The sequence below is a fragment of the Sus scrofa genome, chromosome 13 (genome assembly GCF_054392235.1).
Source record: "Sus scrofa isolate SSC_HxYL_T2T_F1_AM1 chromosome 13, Sscrofa_HxYL_maternal_Yorkshire_Landrace_v2.0, whole genome shotgun sequence".
Classification (NCBI taxonomy): domain Eukaryota; kingdom Metazoa; phylum Chordata; class Mammalia; order Artiodactyla; family Suidae; genus Sus; species Sus scrofa.
In genome coordinates this window covers 196660431-196683910 of record NC_139395.1, presented here as the reverse complement: position 1 = coordinate 196683910, position 23480 = coordinate 196660431, and the positions used below count along the sequence as shown (strand labels likewise).

Genomic DNA, 23480 nt, shown 5'->3' with positions numbered 1-23480 from the left:
GTAACATGAGGACAATGAGGTGACAACTGGTCAACTGATTTCCCTTTGCTCAGTACATTACTCTCTAAATACAGAGGCTTATAAAATGTTAATTCTCTGAACTGTAAAGTATATTTTAATTTTTTTTTTTTTTTTTTTTTTTTTTTTTTTTTTTTTTTTTTTAGGGATCCACCTAAAAAAGCAAGTGACTTTTCCTTTCTAATAATAGTACAACATGGAAATACACCCACAGGTGAGGCAAAGCAGAGAAGGAAGGTAATTAAAAGGGTCAATTAGGCACAAAGCTTGTTTCTGCCTCAATAATCCAGGTAATTGAAACCAAAACAGGTTTAGGCATGTCATTGGCACAGTTTTCCTCTTGGTGTTGGTCGTAGAGACACATGATGTTTCCATAAGTCTGGAACCAGTTTTAGACTGCAGCATTTTTCTCTATGGTATGTTTTGAAATATGGAATGAATTATTAGAGTTTCAAATGATACATTCAAGCAATAAGTTAATTTGATAGCAATAAATTAATAGGAAAGTAGTTTCACATGACTCTGTCAGACAGAATTGACATATAAAACCCTTGCTATATATGCATACCTGTAATATTGTGTGTATATACACACACATATGTATATACCTACAAAAATATATACATATATTTCTCCAGTTTTGACCTTCTCTCTTCCTCAATAGGCACCTCGATTTAATGTCTAAAATGGATTCCTTTTCATGTCTCTCCCTTTTTCAATGCTTATTTGTTCTCCCTTACCCCTTAGCTCGATTTCAGATATCATCATGCACAGAAACTCAAGTCATAAATACAGGAGTTGTCCAAGCGTTCATCCTTTTCCTTCACATTGTGTTCTACCCCTCCCTCTCCACTATCCCTTAAATAAGTGCGTCATTCCAGTGATTCTGTTTCTCAAGTGACTCCTGAATCTGTGTACCTGCCCCTCCCCTGTTCTTCATCCCTTCCTTCCTTGACACATTTTGGACTTTTGTCTTTTCTCCTCAAGCCTGGTGAAACGGAAAACAAACAAACAAACAAAGATGAGTGAAATGGCCTCCTCATTAGTACCACCACGTCTGCTGTCTCCCTCGCACTCCTAGACTGAGTGCTGACTATCAAGATCTGCTTTTCCCTCATCCTTTATTCTTTTGTTCAATTTAGTTTAGTTTTTATCAGAACACTTCATAGGCATCATCGCCTCAGGGAAACCTAGGAACCTGGACAATCACCTTTCTTCTGTACCTGCCAATACCCCCAATGAATGTCTCAATCACTCCACTGAAGTCGTGTTGGCTTATCTGTCTCACTCCAAACACTAAAGTCATTTAGGTCAAGTCTTTATGTCTTATTCATCTCTTCATTTCCTGAATCCAGTGTCTGATCCATGACAGTTCTTAAATATGTTTTGAACTGAACTGAATTTCACTGTCCTTGAAGGCTGCTGGTAGAAGTTACACTTAGTACAATCATAATATCCTTCCTTTTAGGTTCTTTGGCCCCCATCATTATATCTTTATGCTCACTCTCATCTTTCTCTCATCATTTCCCTCTTTTCTAACTACATCTCTTCTCTTTCCATTTAAATATTTGAAAAGCTTTGCATAAGCTTTGTCACCTAGAAGTGGTAACAGCAGCACTACTCTTGGTCAAAGGAGCTTATTAGTGTTTTGCCAGCAATGGGGATTCTAAGTCTGGTGGTCAAGGGAAGGAATGTTTTCCAAAAGGAAAGGGAGAACATGGGAATGTTCTATGAAGGGCAATACTACTGGAACCAACGTTTTAGGATGCTATACAATCAGATGTGGGAGAATTTGCTATTATCCGGTATTAGAATCATGAGGTTTTTACTGTCTTTTGACACCCATTCAACACACACAAGCATATATACAAGTGCACACTTGCACACACATAATGCACGCACACACACACACATACTTACTCTTACACTTTTTAAATAGTTGAATCATCCATGTCTCTAATTTAGAAACTAAAAAGGGTTTACCCAGTCATCAGGTACAAAGTCAAATCTCACCATGTTTTAGCTCACTTTTAACCCACTTTATTCTGATGGGAATAACCACAAGCTGTGGTAAATAATCCATTTTTAGTTTCTAATCCATTGTGGATCAATACTATGGAAATTATAAAGCAAAATTATTAATATATAAATGGAATAAAAAAGAAAAAAGCAGAAAAGATATATCTGATATATTCCTTTAAAATTATTATTTAGCAGAAATAAAATCATTTTGTCAAAATGCTAAAAAAGTTTTCTGAATGCTTATCCCCAATTTTTCTACTTATGTCATCATCAACCAGAAACAGTGTATGAACTGGAAGCAGTCCACAGACCATGCGTTGAGAAGCATTGCTCTAAAGAAAAAGGTATTAACATGTACAATAGTCAGTGTATGCATGCTCACTAAATGAATTACAGAACAGATCTCAATATCACTACTAGAAGCCACACAACTTTGCTTTTTTTTTTTCATATTTTGGACATGCTTTACATTTTTCTCTTTAAAGTTTTGAAATTGTTGCTATTAGTATACAAGTGATTCAGAGTCAGGCTCCCAGCAGAGGTTTTCAATCACTAATTCATTGCTCAACTACAGTTTATAGAAATTCAGCTATATGCCACTGTCCTAGATGATAGGATCCAAATTTGTATAAAATATGGCCCCCTGCATCAGACAAATCCAAATTAAAGGCTGTGCTACAAAATAACTGGAATGTAATCTTCAAATGTATCAAAGTCATGAATGCCAAGGAAACTGTGGAGCTATTGTACACTCATGGAGACTAATATAATGAAATTACCAAATGAAGCACATCATTTGGAAACAAATTCTTATACTCTAAAGGACAGCAGTTGGAATTTAGCTGGACAATTTTATTTGAAACTTGAATGGGATCTGAAGATTAGATAGTAGTAATGTATCAGTGTTAATTTCCTGATGTATTAGTCAGCTCTGACTGCCTTAACAAAATATCATAGACTGGGTGGCTCAAGCAACAGCAATTTATTTCTCAGATTTGGAAGCTGGCAAGTCCAAGATCAAGGGGCTAACCAATGCCATTTCTCATTGAGAACTTTCTTCCTTGCTTTTGCTCTCACATGGGAGTGAAAGAGAAAGAGAGAGAGAGGAAGGAAGCAAATTCTCTGGTATCTGTCTCTTCTTATAAGGGCACTGATCCCATTATGAGAGCCCCATGCTCATTACCTCATCTATACTTACTTCGCTCCCAAAGGCTCTACTCCAAATACCATTATATTGAGGGTTAGGGCTCCGACACATGAGTGGGAGGGGTAATGGGGTATTTGGTTGGCAATTTACTTTCACATAGTTGATTGGAAAAAGTTCTCTGTGCTGTATTCGCAAATTTTCTGTAAGTTTATGATTGTTTTTAAAAAGCTGTAATGGTATTGTTTCTGGCCTTGAAATTCTCAATTCTGTTTGGGAAGAGAGACGTGAGTAAATAATTGGGTGCCAGTAAATTCAGTGAAATATGTGATGATATAATAAAGGACTGAAATAAAAGAAGGAAGGGTGAATTTGTCCAGAAGGAAAGCATGAGAAATCTCAAAAGGAAAGTAAATATTAAAGGTCAAAAGGTAAATGAACCAGGGTCCATTGGACCTATATTTATGCATTAATGTTTACGTGACGAGATTTTCATGTTTGATTTCTATTTTCCCTCTGGGTTTGACTTCCATTTGATCATTAACTTTAGTCGCTATTTTCTTTTCAAATTAATAAAAAATGAAAGATTTGCAGAACGCTTGAATAAAAGAAAAGATGGTAATAAATTAGTAGCATAAGGTGAATTGTGAATCACATTAAAATGTGTTCAAAAAGTGGTATCTCTTAAGCACCATTCTTTTGTATATCATAACATATGTTAACAACACCTTTTTAGCTTACTTGGTTCACTTTTGTTTTTCCTATTCTAGAATCCAAAGATAGATTGAAAAGGCTTATCTGGTAGGTCTCCATAGTTGTTGCTAATGGCTATGACCCTCCCTAAAGTGTTACATGAATTCCCAATAGATATGAGAGAACAAGGATTAGAGTGTTCTTTAATTTCCCTGTATCTTATAGGGAGCTATGAGGCACTATTGATTGAGCAAGTTATTTACAGAGTATCTGTGCAAAGATAGCAAACTGCCTAACTAAGGCATGCCATGATTCATGATTCCTTTACATGGTTTTCTTTTTTTCCCTTTATTTCAGTAATTAAAATTTGAGCCCACGTTAAAAAACCGTGAGATTTCACATAAAGATTTCAGTATTCAGTTCTCCTTACCTTTAGTATTTATGGCTACTGGAATATCCTGTTGGGCAGAAAATTTGACAAGAAAGAGTAGAAGCAGGCCTGTGAGTTGAGCTTGTGATCATCTGTTTCTCAGTCCACACCACTCTCTACTGTATGTTACACCCAGTTCTGTTATATTCATGGGCCTTGAAAATACTTGCATTTGCAACTCTGGCTGAATAGATAACAGTGATGGGGAAAGCTTTGAGAACAAAGACAGCACAATAGTATGCCTTTGAAATACCAAGGTTCAAGCTCTGGTCAAGCAAAGGTCTGCAACAAGCTGAAAAATTTATTTAGAAGACTGACTAAGATCCTTTCTTCCTTCCTGATTTCCCCAGAACAATGTATGTGAAATTAGAGTTTGGGGATAGTGACTTCTGCAAGCCAGAAGAGAGAAAAACTATTATGCACTAGGCACTACATTCAGTTTCATAAGAGACTTTTACACCCACAAATTCTTCATCTTTCTGTTAAAAAAAATAAATTGGTACATCTGCTCAGAGATTTCAAATTTATACTGCCATTGAATTCATACTAATATGAAATTAGAGATCCTTTCAGGCATAATTCAAACTATTAATAACTCTACTTGTGCTGATTGAGATAATGTCAAAGATTTATTTAAGTGGCAACTTGCATTATATAAAAGTACTAAAAACAATACTCCCTTTCTTCTAACAGAATTCATACAAAGAACTGCTTCTTTTTTATATATTACTTCTATTTTGTAAATAATCATCCATATTTTGATCTACAGAGCCAATTTTGTTAGTGTCTTACCAAAAATAATAATGTCTTACAAGTGTACAATGGAATAAGGCTGACAAAGTGTTTTTATATCCATATCAGGTAATGTATAAGTTCAGTACCATATTTATATATATATATATATTCATAAATTATAAGTATTTTTCTGAAATAATTAACCTATAGGTATGATTTTAAGCTTGAATACCAATAAGAATCATTAAAATTCAATTTAGATTACTTTCATTGTAATAAAAAATCATGTGTTTATATCCTTTGTATCCCATTCATCAAAATAATTAATTACTACTTTACTCCAGAGATAATAGGGAGATAGAGGTACTTGATGAAATTTTGGTAAGATTAAATATTTCCACCTGATTTCTCCCCCTTTTCACACTTCAATCCAAGTTAACTGAATGACCATTTTTTCAGCACCTACTAGGTTCGAGGAGGAGTAACACACAGTAACTACCCTCTGAGGGTCAACAGCCTCACAGGGGAAAAAAGATAAACACAAGATGAATTTTTATATGTGACATAATGTAAAGAGATATATTTTTCTCCAAAGTGGTATGAAGATATAAGACAACTGATGAGAATGAAGATGAAGGAAAATATCTCTTTGAAAGCTAACGGGAGGGGGTGTCATTTGCTGTGACCCTTGGGAAAAAATCAGAGTTCCAGTTTTATATACGTAAAACAGTTTCATGAACATCTGTATTATTAGCTTTTCTTTCCCCAACCATTAATATGCACCCACCTAATATGTTTTAGGCCTCTTTACTGTAACACTTTCTTTACTCCTTAATTTCCTAATTCAATGTACAAATGAGAATTATTCTTTTGTATCCCTGCCAAAAATGTAATTAAGAAAGGCCTGCTTTCATTCTATTTTAAAGTTCTATTTTTAAAAAAAGTTTAGAGGGATTAATAAATAAATCATGGTCCATCAAAAAAGTTGTCTAATATGTAAAATTAAATAGATAACATATTGCCTTAGAAAAATGTTCATAATTACAATTTTAAAAAACAGAATCATGGATATGACATAAAAGCATTATGTGCACAGATTGATATTGATATTTATGCATATAAAAAAGGAATTAGGAAGAATAAACACCAAAATTTTAGAGGTAGTTAACTTTAAGGAAAATATCACTTTTTATTTAGTATTACTTTTTATTTAAAAAATTTTAAATAATTTAAACAGCAAAAGTATTTATATTGAAAGAAATACAAAGTAAACATCATCTATTTCCTCCACTCTAAGAACTAGAAAAATTACTGACACTTTTTAAGTCAGTAATTTTTTTTTTTCTGGTTTTGTTTGTCTTTTTGAGGGCTGTACCCACAGAATATGGAGGTTCCCAGGCTAGGGGTCGAATTGGAGCTATAGCTGCCGGCCTATGCCAGTCACAGCAATGGCAGATCCAAGCCACGTCTGACCTACACCTCAGCTCAAGGCAACACTAGATCCTTAACCCACTGAGCAAGGCCAGGGATCAAACCCGCAACCTCATGGTTCCTAGTTGGATTCGTTTCCACTATACCATGCTGAGAACTCTGTAAGTCAGTAATTTAACTTAATAATTCTACAATAACTTTTTAAGAATGAAAAGTTTAACTCAAATTTTAGAAAATTTTAATATTATAAATTATATGAAAATATAAGTTCAAATTCTTAAATTCCAGTGAGGAATGATAATTTTAGAAATCATGTTTCTAGTAAGGCAGAATTCTAATTTTATTAGGATTATAGCCAAAATAATTTTTCATCAATAATAAGCAATTATTTTCTGTCAATACACTATTTTCTGTCAATATACTAAAAACATCAGTGATAATCACCAAAGATAAAGGACAACAAATATAACAAACTCACAAATCTGTTATTATCATGTTTTTGATGCTTTACAAACTGCAAATTAAAATTTTTCTTTCAAAGTATAGTAGACAACATATAAAGATTAAATAGAATCATAAAATCTCAGTTGTTCATCAGAAAGTGATACAATAGCCCATCACAAAGGCAACTATAAATTAGAAGCAGAATGTAGCAGCTAGAAAAAGAAAGGATTTCCAGACTTTGTACAACGGCGGTATATTTCAATTGGCCCCACCCCCATCACTTCCCCATATACACAAGATATTCTTTGCTATCTGTGAGGGCCACTCCTCACTCAACCAGCTCATCAAAAATGAATACAGATGAGGAAACCTAGCATCCTAGAAGCACCATAATTGGCCAACCACAAATCTCATGAGCAGTGAGCAGATCATTGTGTACAAACACACAACCAGCATAAGAGGTCCTCAGCTAAGGTTAAGATAAATGCAACTTGCCTTGCCTTTTTTGTGACTCCTAGCCCACTGTTGGTTTTTGCGTTATTGTTGTTCTGTTTTTATCTAATGTCTCTAATCTGCACCATTCTCCTTCTGTTAGGCACTGAGTAGTTTGTCTTGAATCAGAAAAGAAGTGCTAGAATGTGGGAGTGGGAGGTTGACCTACATCTGAACAATTTGCATATGATTCACTACAATTAAACAATTTGGTTTGAAATAGCTACAATTAAGCTATTATCAGAGAAGTATTTACTAGACTAGAAATTCTAAATTTATCCTCACATACATCCTAGCCAAGAAAAGGGCCACATTTTCTAGCACTCTTATTAAGTAAAGCTAATACTGAAGTAAATTTTTCCAAATTAACACTTATTTTACTAAATCGCTGATAGCTAATTATACTTATTATTACTTCGGTTGTTTCTTTAGAAATTACAGTTTTAAAACAGCAAGAAAAATATGAAATTATAGTGTATCAGAAAATCTCAGTTTCTAACAATATTTGAATATATGAATATTCAATATATGTATATACTGTGAAATTGTCTACTTGATGTATAGAAAGTATATATGCTAATGTTGGGGAACTACTGACTGAAACTGTCCACCTTGGCCAGGCACAACAATAGCCCCTCCACTGAGTTGTCTCATAACAGGAATCCCTGATAAGGAATACTGTGCTGCCCTGAAGACAAACCAGGAGAACATGGGAAGGTCCAATAGGAGAGACAAGACAGCCAACCTCCCAGGATCCTTGGTTCTGGAATCCATCTTGGCTGAGAGGTGCATACGCCCCCAAGAGGGGCCCTGAGCCACACACCAAGCATGGGCTGGTCAAGATGACTGGCCAGAGATAACTCAGAAACTAACTCCATTCCCATAAAGCCTGAGACTGTGAGCCACCTGGCAGAGCAGTTCTCCTGGATTCCCTTACCTGGCTGCTCTCCGCCCTGGTACCCCTACTCGATAAAGTCTTTTGCTTTGTCAGCATGTGTGTCTCCTCTCACAGTTCATTTCCAAGTGTTGGACAAGAGCCCATTCTTGGGCCCTGGAAGGGGTCTCCTTCCTGCAAGAGTCACGTCAAACTACCCCAGAATTATGAAGACGATAATACAAAAATGTAAAATAATGAATGAATTCTGTCCACAGTAAAACATAAACTGTAAAAGACACAAGAAACTATAGTAGTAGTAGTATGGAAGAAAAATCAAACTGACGATTAAACACTATGTGTTGGATGATTTCGAGTCTAGCAAGTAGGCAGACATAATGCATTTTTCAGTTTTTCAGAATAAGCAGCATCAATTCTATCTATATCTAGCAAGGGAAGTAAATTATTCAAACATAGCTAAAACAAATACAACATATTTTATAACCAAAAAAAGGGGGCTTCTATTTCCTACCTTTAGAAGTATATGAAAAGTTCTCTGGTTAATCTTCAAGGATATCCTAAAAAAGAGGAAAATAGATGACTCAGAGAATTATAAAACAGCAGGGTTGAGTATTGGTGGTCTATTTGCTGGGGGTTAGTCTATCTAATGTGGCAAGGCATTGGTTGGTCCGTTCACGAACAGGACAACACTGAAGGACACACAAGCATTAGAATAAAAATGCATGTGGCTTGAGCACATAGATGTACTGATTAAGACTCTTGTTCAAAACTATTAGCTAATTTAGCAATTTATTATTGACAAATGGTAAAAAATGAAAAGGAAAAAGTAAATTCATGCCACATTGCTAAAAATGAAGCACACCACCGCCTTAACAACAACAAAAGTAACAAACACACACTTTCAGATTTAATAACATCTTTTTATATCATTGAACTATAGGTACTAAAATTGTAGTCCATTTTGTGGATAAGACCACAAGATTTCAGCTTGGAATGAAATCGAGTCCTACATTCCAGGGTTTTAAGCTCTCTTTTACCTGGCATAGGGAATGGCTGTGAGGAAATTCTAGTGCCCTTCATTAGAAAAGAATTAACCTTAGAACTAGAAGGTAATTTAAAAATCAACTGGTCCAACATCCTCATGTTACAAAGCAAAGTAAGGTCACATAGCTAGATCATGGCACAACTAAGGGTAGAATATCCATCTCTCAGGCTCAAACTTATCCCACAGCATTAAGTTACTTAATTTTTTATAATTCCTAAGATTGGAAGATTGGAAAGGAGTAGAGAGAGTGAACTCATGTATTCTTCTCTGGATAAGTTCCATCTTGTTGATGAAGCGTCATACTCTCAATGGCATTAATGTTTATTGTATCTACCTCATTCAAATCTCCTTTCATGGTGGAAGGAGAGTCCTACCTTGGTATCTGGAGGGGATTAGTTCTAGGACCTCCCTTCCCCCATGGATCCCCAAATTCCTGATGTGCAAGTCCTTTCTATAAAATGACATCGTATTTGCATATAACCTATGCACATCCTCCCATATACATTAATTTTTGTCTTCCTGTTTTATGGAAATATAATTGACATATAGCATTATATACGTTTAAGATTTATGGCATAATGATTTGATTTACATACATCATGAAATGATTTCCACAGTAAATTTAGTGATCATCTGTCATTTCATACAGATACAAAAATAAACAGAAAAAAATGTTTCTTTGTGATGAGAACTCAGGATTTACTCTCTTAACAACTTTCCTGTAAAACAAATCGGTGTGAATTATCCTTATCATGCTGGACAGTATATCCCTAGTACTGATTTATCTTATAATGGAAGTTTGTATGTTTTGACTACCATCATCTAATTCTCCCTCCTGCCTTACCTCCCTCTGGTAATCACAAAACTGATCTCTTTTGCTATGAGTTTGTTTGTTTTTGAAGTATAATTGACCTCCAATGCTATGTTAGTTCCTGGTACACAATAAAGTGATTTGCTGTTTCTATACATTTCAAAATGATCACCATGGTAAGTCTAGTTACCATCTGTCACCAAAGATATTACATAACTACTGACTATATTCTCCACATTGTACATTTCATACCCATGATTCATGTATTTTGAAACAGGAAATCTGTACCTCTCAATCCACCTCATCTATTTCTCTCCTCCCACATACTTTAAGTCATTTCTAGATCACTTATAATACCTAATACAATGTAAATAGTTGTAAGTACAATGTAAATGCTACTGTAAAGAGCTGTCTGCCTAGAGAATTCAAGTTTTGCTTTTTGGAACTTCCTAGAATTTTTCTTTCCTTTTCTTTCTTTGGAGTGCTTTCCAAATCGCAGTTGGTTGAATCCATGAATGCTGATCCCGTGGATAGGGAAGGTCAACTGTACCGAAGAGTTAAATGATAGGATTCCAATCTTTAAGTTGCTTACATATCAGTGAGAGAAAACGGGGAGGGGGGGAATCAAGGGAAAAATCACATGAGCTACAAAGCTGACAAAACCAGTCATTAACACAATGAGCTGCGTATGAGGGAAGCCACACAGTACTACTTCACATAAAATCTGTTTTCTGGGCAGCGTTCAAAGAATGCTTAAAGCCTTAACGAATGCTTCCCCTTCCTAAACTGATCTGTGCTATTGTAGACAGTAATGAAATCATTTGATTTCTGGCTAGATTTTATTATAAAAAAACACACAAATACAATCATTTGTGATTCTTAATAAAATGTAATTTGTGTAACAATAAACATGGCTTTTTAAACCATTTTCTGTAAATGCTTTCCTAAGATAGACAGTAACCCATGGCCCAGTTTGTTTTGCTATTAACAGTAACCTCTATGTTTTCAGAAAGTGCAATTACAGAGTCAACACTACATAGCATAGAATCCACCCCTGTACTATTAAGACCTAGAATTTTAAGACACTGGGAGTTGAGTCAGCAGCAATGCAATGTGGGGATGTTTTCTTGTGGTGTGGTTTCAGGAACGGCTTGTGTGTGCCATGCTGAAAGCTCACACTTCAGTATATGCCTCTCCCCTTGCTGGACCAACTCAAGGAGTAATTAATTCATTTGCAGAATGTCAAAGGATAAGTGTCATAAAATTTATGTCAGACATAAAAAAGACATTAGATAAAAAAGTGTTTCCAAAATGTGAAATTTGAACATTTTGGAATATCTAGCCAAGGTAACCAGTGTCCCTAAGAAGATAAAGCATTATTATTATCATTATTATTGTCTTTTCAGGGCCACGATCATGGCACATGGAGGTTCCCAGGCTAGGGGTCTAATCAGAGCTGTGGCTGCTGGCCTACACCACAGCCACAGCAATGCAGGATCTTTAACCCACTGAGCAAGTCCAGGGATTGAACCCACAACCTCATGGTTTCTAGTCGGATTTGTTTCCGCTGCACCATAATAGGAACTCTGCGGTAAAGCATGATTAATGATAAGGTGTATCTGTTGGATTTTATTGCTCTGATTTTTCAACTGTGCTTAAATTATGAAGAAAGAATTTTGAGAAAAAAAAAATCTGTGAGCCAAAGTTTAGGCAACTTAACCCAACCACATTTAAGAGAAATAAAGGCATGGAAGAATTAGCAGGAAATATATTCTTTGAAATTTCAGTAATTTCAGTGTTTCTACATTTTTCTATAAGAAGCCCTATAATTACAGTTCAGCACCCTTATTAGATATATAAATGTAAATATACACACAGTATTGCATGTGGGCACATGTCATACAGAAGCAAATGTGGTTAAATATTGAAATGTTTACTTCTAAACAATTATGTAGTCTATATTTTCAAATATTCTTGACTAGAGACTAGTATTTTGGCTTTTGGAATATCTAACATCAGTGTTATAGTAAATAAACATGTCTACAAGTTTCAAAGTAACCTACTATGGTACAAATGACTGCAAATTTAAGCTGAGGTTACCTTACTGAGAAAGTCGAGATTTTGCAGATAGCTGGAGAAAGACAAAGAAGTGACTATCAAGTTACTATTTTTCATATAAAATTAATTAGAAACTCTCTTGTTCTTTGCTCTTCTCTTCCACTGAGGAGGCCACTGCTTATTAAGATGCTACAAAAAGCACTCAAAAGGTATCCTTTTTAGAAAAATGAAGTTTGAACAATCAAGAGTATTTAAAAAATATTATAAATGTATCTAAGCTTTTATTCCTAAGGCTTCAGTCCGTTCATCAAAGTAAGAAGTCACAACAAGTGTATATTTTACAGAGAGAAAGTTGCTCAATACATTTGAGGAAGAAGAGCAAAATTAGACCTTAGCATTTCTCCAAAAGTTCATAGGAAGAACCAACTGTATAATGTCTACATTCTATGCCTCTAACACAAAATATGCATGCTTTTTATAATGAACATATAGAGAATTACACTTCACATATTTATTACAATAGAGTTTGAAAGTATAGTAATAACTGTAGGCAAACTGGCAAATAAAAGCTCTTTGATTATTTAGATGTTTTCTTAATTTACAGATATAACAATAAATTAAGATGTATAAGCTTTAGCATAATAAAGCATGTTTTATTTTGATTTCCACTAAACCAAGTATTGTCATTTCAGGAATAATGGGCATTAACACTTTCACATTTTTAGCTTTGAGGTTTGCTTCTGGCTCCTCTTCATATTAAATGATGTCTACTAGAAGTATATTTTTACTTGAATATCTGTGTTCTCTTTGATCAACACAGAAGAATAAACACAAGAGTAAAAAAAAAAAATGAAGCACCATTTAAAAATACTTAATTCTCTGACATTATTAGCAAAGCATACATTTTTGTTCATAGGAAATAAGTATTGTTTCTGCTTAGCCTTTTAGACACCATATTTTCTCTTCTACACCCTACGATTTGAAGAACTCAATTCTACACTTTGAATATAAGCCCACAGTAGGCTGAGGGTTATTGTTAGTCTCTAAGTTTTGGTCTCTTTATTAATACCAGGAAGTTGTGATTTAGTTAATGGCACATGGATTCTTCTCACAGCAGATCTAAGACCTGAAGCTTTTATAGCTCTGTAACCACCTTCACTCCCTAATAATCACAAGATGGTCTAAATCATTACAAACTCACTCCTGACCTTTCAAAAGCTGCAGCTTCCTTGCGTGGTGATAGCATGGTTTAACAATAGTTCTAACAGTAACTTCATGGCCAAGGAATTTGATAAGGCCTTTTTCTCCACAAAGGCTCTTTTGGAGAGGATGATATGACTGGTTTTCTGCCTAAAGACCTGCTGTAGAGATTGATCTCCAGTGATTTTTTTTTTTTTTTTTTTCCCCAGTGACAGCTGGAACAGGCCCACTAGGATGTCTTGGCAAATATTCTTAAGTAACTTGTAAAGGCCCAGCTAAGGTCTTGTCAGCTGATCTAGGAAAAGCAGCAACGGCACTGCAATGACAGATTGTCAGACTGTCATGTTTGATACCTTTCTGCAATAAAAACCTCCATGCAGGTAAAAATGTGCTGTATTTTAAAAAATCACACAGATCTAAGAGGCTTAATTTTTTGCTATGTTTATTATCTACATGACAAAGTAAGTTTAAAAAGATAAACACACACTCTCCTTAAATGCATTTTCTTTTGCAATAGAAGAAATGCACAGAATTTTATTCCTAAAATATCTCAACTTTTATTTTGTTAAATACAAGATAATTAATGTGAATTAAGGGAAGGGTTACATCCAAAAGAGGAAATCTTTGTTCATACAGAGTTTATATACTCCCAAAAATAACAAATTAATTTATAAATAAATATATGACATGACAAATGATGGTAAGTGCTATGAAGATAATACCAGAACCTTCCTAATATCAGAAAGACTGTAAAGGTCAAAGGCAGAGTTTTGATCTGGGTCTCTGCTGCTTCAAAGCCAAATTCCTATGGCCCCACCTGACTGGCCCTCTGAAGATGAAAACCTAAGGCTCCTTCCACCATTATGTCAAGTTTCTCAGTCCTTAATGTCTAATGGAATAACTGTAATGCTTTATGTTTCTGCCATATGTTAAAATTCTTTAAAGCATATTCCTCAGTTACTTATTGTTACCCTTATAAAAGTTCTGAAGTAGGTGTCGAGAAAGCAAAAAAAAAAAAGATAGTTATATGATCCTTAAGTAACTTCATCTAATTGCTAGTGAGAAAGATGGTACTAAATTTTAAGTTAGCAGACTCTGAATCCATTTGCTTTTCTACTGTATCACACTGCTTTAGTGATGTAGGAGTTCCTGCTGTGGTCCAGTGGGTTAAGAATCGGACTGCAGCAGCTCCAGTTGCTGTGGAGGTTTAGGTTAGATACCTGACCTGGCACAGTGGGTTAAAGGATCTGGCATTGATGCAGCTGTGGTGTAGGTCATAGCTGTGGTTTGAAGTCAATCGTTAGCCCGGGAACTTCCATATGCCATGGGTGTGGCCATAAAAGAAAAAAAAAAAAAAAAACTGAGGCAAAGGTTTTCCAAATTAGAATTTTTTTTTTCTCCTTGGGGTTGAACCTACATAGTAACAAATATGAAAGAATTGAAAATCAAGTTCCCTCATTTTCTGAGCTTATTTTACTCTTCATTTTGTTCCCTGGCCATATTCAAACAAATCAATTTAATCAATTCTAATCTGAGAATATAAAAGTTATACTTTAGCGATGTGATTCAATTACACTACTGTTTTGGCATTTGCATAGAAGCACATATGATTCAAGTAATTGTTTATAATACCTATAATTAACTTAAAAGCAAGTGTCATTATTAGGTATAATTTTTTTCTTCCTCCGTATTCAACTATGGATATTACAGTCTGGGCGTAATTATTTTTTTATATTATGATAAGGGAGTTTTAGGTGCTCCAAAGATTAATAATTTACCAAGTTCCAGGAAGAAACTGCTCTTGTTTGATGACGAATGCAAAGTAGCTAATTCTATACGGTGTCAATTTGAGTTACTTAGATAAAATCTAAGTTGCTATGAAATTTATGTCCAAGTCCATAAATCACTTGAGATGATTGAGTAACTTTGTAACCCTGTTTTTTATACAATTTAAGAGAAGGGGTCAAGGACCAAGTTTGAGTAACACTAATACTCCCTCTATGGCAAACAATGAACCTCATTTGTTTTGAAATGTATATTAGTTAACTTTTGTGGAAAAAGATAAAACACCAGAGGAATGATGTCAGTCATTGGGAACTACCAAGGTCAGAGGCAAATGTTCAAAGGATCTTAAACCAAATTTTTGAATTATTTGTCATCCTTCCATGTACATATATATTTTCATCAAGAGTTCATCTTTATCACTTTTCTGGATTTTCAACAGTAGTGAATCAGTTAGAATATCTGCCTTGGACAGAAGACACATACTGCCTCCAAAATCGAAAAAGTTTACTTATCACTTATACTTGAAGTTTAAATTCCCTTTTTGGCAAAATCTGTAAAGTTCCGATCCTCAAGTGACACTTCAAAAGGGTGATTTTTCCTCTGTTCTGTTTTAGCAAAGAACAGGTCCCTCCCTCACACAGTTCTTCTGCCCTATGCCTAGGATTTCTTGACCTTGAAGTATTAGAAGACTCAATTTGAAAAAGGATCATAAATCTTGCATGACTAAAATAGAAAACTGGTAAAATAGTATATAACAAACTACTTGATTACACAAAAATCAATTTTTCTCCCCAATAAATAACCTAGTGTAAGACCAAACTTCTCAAAGCCATTCAAATCAAGGTGATTTCCCAATCTTTGTCAAAGTTGAAGCTGCAGAACAAACAGCTTGCAGGAGATACCAAAATATCTAGCCAGCGAGTTCATCTATAGACGATAGCAAAACGTTCACCCATCTCTAGACTTCAAGTTCTGTAAGTGTAAAGAGCTTTCACCACCATACACTTAGCATGGAGCCTGGAAAATGGTAAAGGCTAGCTTAAAGTTTCTTGACTAAATAGAAATCTTTAAATTCTTTAAAACACAGATCCAATCCTATCACTCCCACCCATGCTTAAACTCCTTCAATGTCGTCCCATTGCTCTTAGAATAAAGACTGACATTCTCAACAGTCTGCAAGTTCCTGCTGTTTAGCACCCACCCACTTCTCCAGGCTTGTCTCACATGGAACTCCTACCATACTATTGGTGCTAACCTAGATTCTTCCAGGACCTTGGAGACATCAGCCTCCCTCCTACAGATGAAAAACATATACATTACATAATGATTTTTAAAATACTTCAAAATAGAAATGTACAGAAGTATCAAATTATAAGAAAGCTCTAAATATCCAACCCAGATTAAATAGGCATTACCATTTTGCCAAAATCATTTTTTTCCTCTGGCTCATAAAAAATTAAACAGGGGTCTCTTCATTATGTCTCTTCATTCAGGGGTCTGCTGAGAAAGGTCCTTCCCAACTTTTCTGTCTTCTTGTTTTGCTTTATTTTTCACAGAATTTACTACTACCCACCATTTTATACATTTATTTGCTAAAATATTTATTATCTGTTCCATTTAGAATGAAAGCTAGAAAAATATCTTATTGTGGTGGAAGTTCTACCCAACATATTTCATTTTCCCCCAACCCCCCTTCAGATACCAATAACAGTTGAAAGTCAGCGTGTGTGCTTTCTAGGTGTGGTTTTTTACCCTTTTCTGAGAACGTGCATCTTCATGACAAAGCACTTATTCCTGAAACAGAAACAGACTCAAAGATTTTGAAACCAAACTTAGGGTTACCAAAGGGGGAAGGCTGAGGGGAGGGGTGGACTGGGAGGGTAGGAATGGCATATATACACTACTGGAATCCGTTAGTAACAAGGACCTGCTACATAGCCTGGGGAAAAGTTTTCAATACTCTGTGATGGCCCACATGGGAAAAAAATCTGAAAAAGAAAGAATATATACATATATATACATACATACATGTATATGTATGGATGATTCACTTTGCTGTACACCTGAAACTACCACAACATTGTAAATCACCTACACTCCGATAAAATGTATACAATTTTTAAAACAAGATACAGCATAGCTCACTTCCCTTTTCCTTTTGCCTCCTTAACATCTATGTATCCTGCAAAGTCAAGTGATGTCTTACGTCCTCAGACAGGCTTCCCCCACTCCCCTGTTTACTTCTTCTTAGTGACTGTAACCATGAACATTTTACTTTCACTTATGTGAATATTGACTAATCTGCTTCTCTCTGCCACTAAACTGTAAGCTGTATGAGGTGGGGTCAATTCTGTGTTTAGACCATTATGCCTAGCGTGGAGTAAGGACTCAGGAAACTCTAGGGAATAAATGAATAGAGCTGCAACATAATTCAGAGGAAACTATTCCTATCAGTGCTCCTACACATGAAATACAGTCTTAACTAAGGCCAGGGATCAGTCATTTCCTTGGCCAGATTTTCCTGCTCCATTTTTCTACAAGTGAAGTTGGTTTACTTGGCTAACACGAAACAAGGATAAAAAGGGAACTCTTCCTATTTGTCATACAGATCGTTTTCTCCGCAATTTTTTAATTATACTTCTGGAGAGCCTCCCATTCATCTCTGTGAATTGGCCGATGCACATATTGTTTCATATTTTCAGAAAAACAATTTTATTTCAACACATTCCAAATCTCAAGTCACCAGATTATATTCAGACACCAAAGAGAAAACCATGTTGTGCTATTTACTGATGTTTCCGTGAATCAAGGGGAAACACTTCCTATTACCGTCTCATGATTCTCAAAACATTCCATGTAAAATATGAGATCCAGCTCACCTAAGTTCCAGCTCAAAAGCTCATGCATTATTGGATCAAATTATGCAGCATTTGTATTTTGAAACTGAGCCCTTTTTCCTCTGCCCCTTTCTTCTCACATTCTTTTCAAACAATGTGCACACACATACACACACACAGCTTGAACAAGAATTCAGAGGCAGACAAAATGGAAATACCTATATTATCATGTAATTATTTCTGTTTTGTTTTATAACAATCACACAAATAAAAGATTAAGAAAAAATTTTTAAGGACTCTGAAAATACAGTGGTATACAAAGGGAATTTTTATAAAAAATTTCTCTAGGCTATATAGAGGTCTTATACTTCCTTTCAACTGAAGGCAAAGATAGGTCCTCATTTTATGACCAAAAAGACCAGAAAAGAAGTATGAATTGTTATAAAAACTATTTTGAAACAATTTTATTAGATGTTCTGAAACCATATGAAGGTAAAACATGTCTCTGAGATGAATAAGTAGTACTTACATTGCACAAATAATCAAGTCATAAGCATTATTTTAAATACGGGCTAAGACAAATGCATGTAAAATGTATATAGCTTTGAGGTATGATGTATAATAATAATTCATGACAACCCCCCAGAATTTAGATATTTGGAAGCAATTTCAAAAAAAAAATGTTTGTTTACTCTGAAGTCATTAGCTCCGTCATCATTTAAATGTACATTTTTATGGAAAATGTATTCCATGTTTCTGGTATTTACACAGATATCTAAAACTCTAATTCCCATAGCAACCTGGCAGCATGAATTAATTACGTGAATTGGAGTGGACAGTATTGGGCTGGAGAGGACACATAAGAAGTTGGTGACTTTTGCTTTAAAGAAAGATGAAAATCTTTCCCATATATACCATTTTTTTTTCCCATTTGCAGTAATACTTCTAAATCTTTGATTCATATTATATAGTGCTTGGTTAGGTGCTAGTTACTGTTTAAGTTTGTCTCAGACTGCAAAGAATAATAAAACTGTGTTTCTGTTTCAAGACACCTATCATCTACTGGGTTATATAGACACATAAGTGGAGAGGGGCTAACAGAACAATAACAGCAATGACAGACATTGATGGAAATATGCATAGAATATTATAGGGACATGGATTAGGATGTCTCCTAATCTATCATCTCTCATTGGAGTCAGGACGAGGGTGCAGACCAGGCTGGCTCTTCAGGGACAGGTAAGAACTAACTGGAATTGGAACTGGGAAAAAGTTGGGGGTGTAAAGAAAAAGACTCCAGACGTAGAAGTCAGTACAAGTAAATCCCAGAAAGAAGGAACAGCATGATATTAGAAAGAAATGACAATCACAAAAGTGTTACGTAGAATATGAGTCAGGGAGTAGCTGGAGATGAACTGGAGAATGTGACAAAGGCCAGATCATGGATGAACTTGTGTTGTACTAAGGGGGTTGTCCTAATTGTTACAGCAAGCAAATTTACTCTTATTGCCAAAGCTTTTATGATGTAACTGTGTGGCTTGTTTTCTGTTTCAAAAAGATTCTGTATGAATATTAAGATATGCTAAATTAGAATATTTTCCTTAATAAAATTTCCATAGATGCCAGGGAGTCATGGCATTGGTGCTCTAGTTGCTATTTCTATTATACACAATTGATGCTTTCAGGGTACGTGTGGGGTAATGCGTTAAGATTTTTATTTCATTGTAGAATGATCAGGCAGGACTTAAAATGGAGAAATAGATTAAGAGTGTTTTGTAGCAGTTCAAAAGAGAGATGATGAGTGCTAAAGCAGAGCAGTGGGACTACACAAGGAGAGGAAGGACAGTTTGAAGAAATATTTAGGAGGCCATATGAGGAGGAGTCCGATATGGGTGAAGGTGGTGAAGGAGGAGCTGGAAAATTGGTTCGTTCTGATGCCAGCACCTCGGATGGAAGGTGTAAGAAAAACAATTAATTTGAGGAGGAAAATGTTGAGATATGACTTTGTGATTTAAGATACTGGTTAGAGCCACTAGAGGGCAGGGAATATATGATTCAGATAAGAAGTCATTTTCTTCAATATGAAAATTAGGAAAACTCCCACTAGTAAGAGTTGAAGTTATGGGAATCATTCTGCTCACCTGGAAACCCTGTGTAGAGTGTAGAGAGAAGAAATTCAAGAAGGATACATAATGGTGTTCCTAGAAACAGAGAGAAGAAAAGGTGAAAGATAGGAAGGAAAAAAAGAATGAGGAGAGTCTCAGAAGTCAATAAAATTTCAAATAGAGTGGTTGTCAAAGTCAAATGCATCAAGAAGTCCAATATAGTAAAGATTACATATGCCATTTGGATTTTAGCTCATTACATGTTCATAGCAGCAGAATAGTTTCAGTAGTATTATAAAGGCAGGCATTATATTTAGTATTACCTGATAATGTTTTTCTAATGTTTATTGCACAAGTAAAAACAAGGCTATGATTCCTTCACATATGATACACAAATAAAATATCAATTTGAAAATAGGTTGGCGCTCCTGTGATGGCACAGTAAGTTAGGCAGCACCAGATACTTTAACCTACTGAGCTAGGCCAGAGATTGAACCTGAAACTCTATTGGGATCCAAGCCACTGCAGTTAGGTTCCTAACTCACTGTGCTATCGCAGGAACTCCAGATGCAGGTTTGATCCATAAAATATTTTTTAAAAAAGAAGAAAATAGGTCATTTCTATACTATTTAAAATATAGAAAAGGATGAGTCATTTTAATTAAAGTATGTATGAGCTTCAGGGTATCTATTGTCTAATGGGTTAGACATTAGATATAAAGATACTCCCTGGGGAAAACTATAATTATTATTCTTTGATATATTGTTTACTTATTTATACCTATTGTTATTTACTTCATTATCATTGCCTTCTGAAAATATTTATCTAATTTATTATTTCTCAAAGGAGCATACAGCATTCGTTCGTTTATATTACTTAAAATGGAATCTTTCAAAATAAATTAGTAGTTGGAAATATTTTTATTTTTTATTTTTGGTCTTTTTGTCTTTCAGGGATGCACCGGCAGCATATGGAGGTTCCCAGGCTAAGGGGTGAACCTGAGCTGTAGCCATTGGCCTATGTCAGAGCCACAGCAATGCAGGATCTGAGCCATGTCTGCAACCTACACCACAGCTCACGGCAACGCCAGATCCTTAACCCATTGAGTGAGGTCAGGGCTCCAACCCATGTCCTCGTGGATGCTAGTCGGGTTCATTAACCACTGAGCCACGACAAGAACTCTGGAAATATTTAATACTATAAGAAATTTCCTTTGAAATATTATATAAACATGGGCAAAAAAGTTAGAGCTTTGCTTTCATATAAGATGTGAATAATAAGCAAAAGTGTGGAAAGAAAGGGAAGGCAAGTTAGGGTAGTCTACATCCAAAACTCATAGGGTAGCAGGTCATTGTCCTAAAGAATGGTATCTCTTACCATTCTGTCCAGTAGGGGCAAATATTAGGAGCCCTCATAGCATGACTGTGGGAAGATAACTCTAGATTGGTGATTTATTTTTTGTCCTTTTTTTTGGGGGGGGGGGGCTGCACCTGTGTCTTATGGAGTTTCCCAAGCTAGAGGTCAAATCAGAGCTGTAGCCACTGGCCTGTGCCACAGCCACAGCAATGCTGGATCCGAGCTGCATCTGGACCTACACCGGAGCTCGTGGCAATTCCCAATCCTTAACTCACTGAGGGAGGCCAGGGATTGAACCTGTGTCCTTATGGATACTACTCATATTCATTTCTGCTGAGCCATGACGGGAAATCCAAGATTGGTGATTTTTAATCCAGACCTACTGAGTCCAAGGCAGGTGCATTCTGAAAGGACCCCAGGGATTTCTGATGTTCATATGTAGGTAAAAGTCACCATCCTACATGGGAGTGAGGATTGCTCAGCCCCCAGAACATGGTCTCATTCTAGATTTAGTCTACTTCAAAAAATGTCACGATATAGACAAAATACTCCTGAAGTTCCTTCATCCATGAGAAAGATGCAACTTTTCACCTGTACTAGAAAAGCTTCAAGGTGGGCAACAGATTGATAAGGGTTTTCCACTTCTCCCCTGGGGCATAGAAGAAATCCCAGGAGTGACTCTGCTAGGTTTTAGCTATCATTTTTAAGAATTTCAGTTTATGACCCTCAAAGTTTTTAATTACACCATGGCTAAAGGGGTGGGACACTCAGATAAAACACATCACACAATTTCACAAACTGAATTTGGAGTAAGTGGATTTTGTTAATTATAGCAGCCCTTTGGATATATAATGAAACTGTAATAACTATACAAAAGTATATAGCAGCACAATTTGCAATTTAGGAATATTGGATATCACATGGAGGATTTGATTTAAAAACGGTAAAATATTTAAATGATGTGTTGATTCTGCCCGATTCTTAGCTACGCTTTCCCCTTTTCAAATAAGGTTGGAACCTGATATGAGTAGACATAAACACTCAGCTGCACATGCCCTCATCTCTCTCTTCCTTCCTCACTTACATTCCCTATGTATCACCTTCAAATGCAAAGGGCTACTACTGTGACCTTGGGAGTGACTGGCAAAAATGTGTGTGTGTGTGTGTGTATGTGTGTGCGTGTGTGTCTGCACGTGCACATGTACATACATGTGTGTGCACAGTAGGGCATATTTTCCTTTTCAATGAAGGAGAGCTGCAGTTCCAGTAATCATAGGTAGGATGAACTGCTTAGAATATATTATACACACACACAGAGGCAAGTCGCTTCTAATATGTTGCTGCTTTTGCTGATCCATCAAATGTTCTAAGATTTTTGCAAATGTAGTCAATATCAGTAATATATTAACCATGCTTCATTCACAAACTGTTTAATTATTTCCTCATTGGTAAAGAAGAATGGAAAATATGTATAATGTAAGCATCACTAAGAAATGATATACAAGGAATTGGGAGAGCAGATAAAGGATAGACACTGCCTCATCCAGGGAATCAGAGTACTTCATCTGAGAGAGGAATGTTCCATTTTTTTGGTTGGATGCAAATGTCAGGAATAGAAAGTCAAAACAGATCTTTCAACTTTTTTGAAATATCCTATTTCTGCTCCAGCATCCCATCCACAAGAACTACTGCTCTAAGGAATCCAACCCCTCCCAGTTATTTGTTCTTACATACGCAATTGTTCAAGTCATTAAATGATACTTCTCTGGTGCTCTTGATCTAAACCACAATTCTAAGAACTTGGAAAAGAGAAATCAGCAGAGACAAAATGATAGGTTTAGTATATTTTAGACTTCTTTGACAAAAAAAGAAAGAAAGAAAGAGAAAGAAAGAAAGAAAGAAAGAAAGAAAGAAAGAAAGAAAGAAAAGAAGGAAGGAAAAAAAGAAAGAAAAAGATTGGATTCACTTAAACATGTATA

At 35.5% G+C, this 23480-nt stretch overlaps 1 protein-coding gene across 1 annotated transcript in view; it reads right to left on the bottom strand.

Annotated features, from left to right (window-relative positions):
• The window catches only part of LOC106508546 (uncharacterized), a 498796-nt gene that overhangs the window by 46235 nt on the left and 429081 nt on the right, over positions 1–23480 (bottom strand). Inside the window, exon 7 of the mRNA XM_084991761.1 lies at positions 8816–8861. The gene's annotated coding sequence lies outside the window, so the exon portion shown is untranslated. The remainder of the gene's footprint in view (positions 1–8815; positions 8862–23480) is intronic.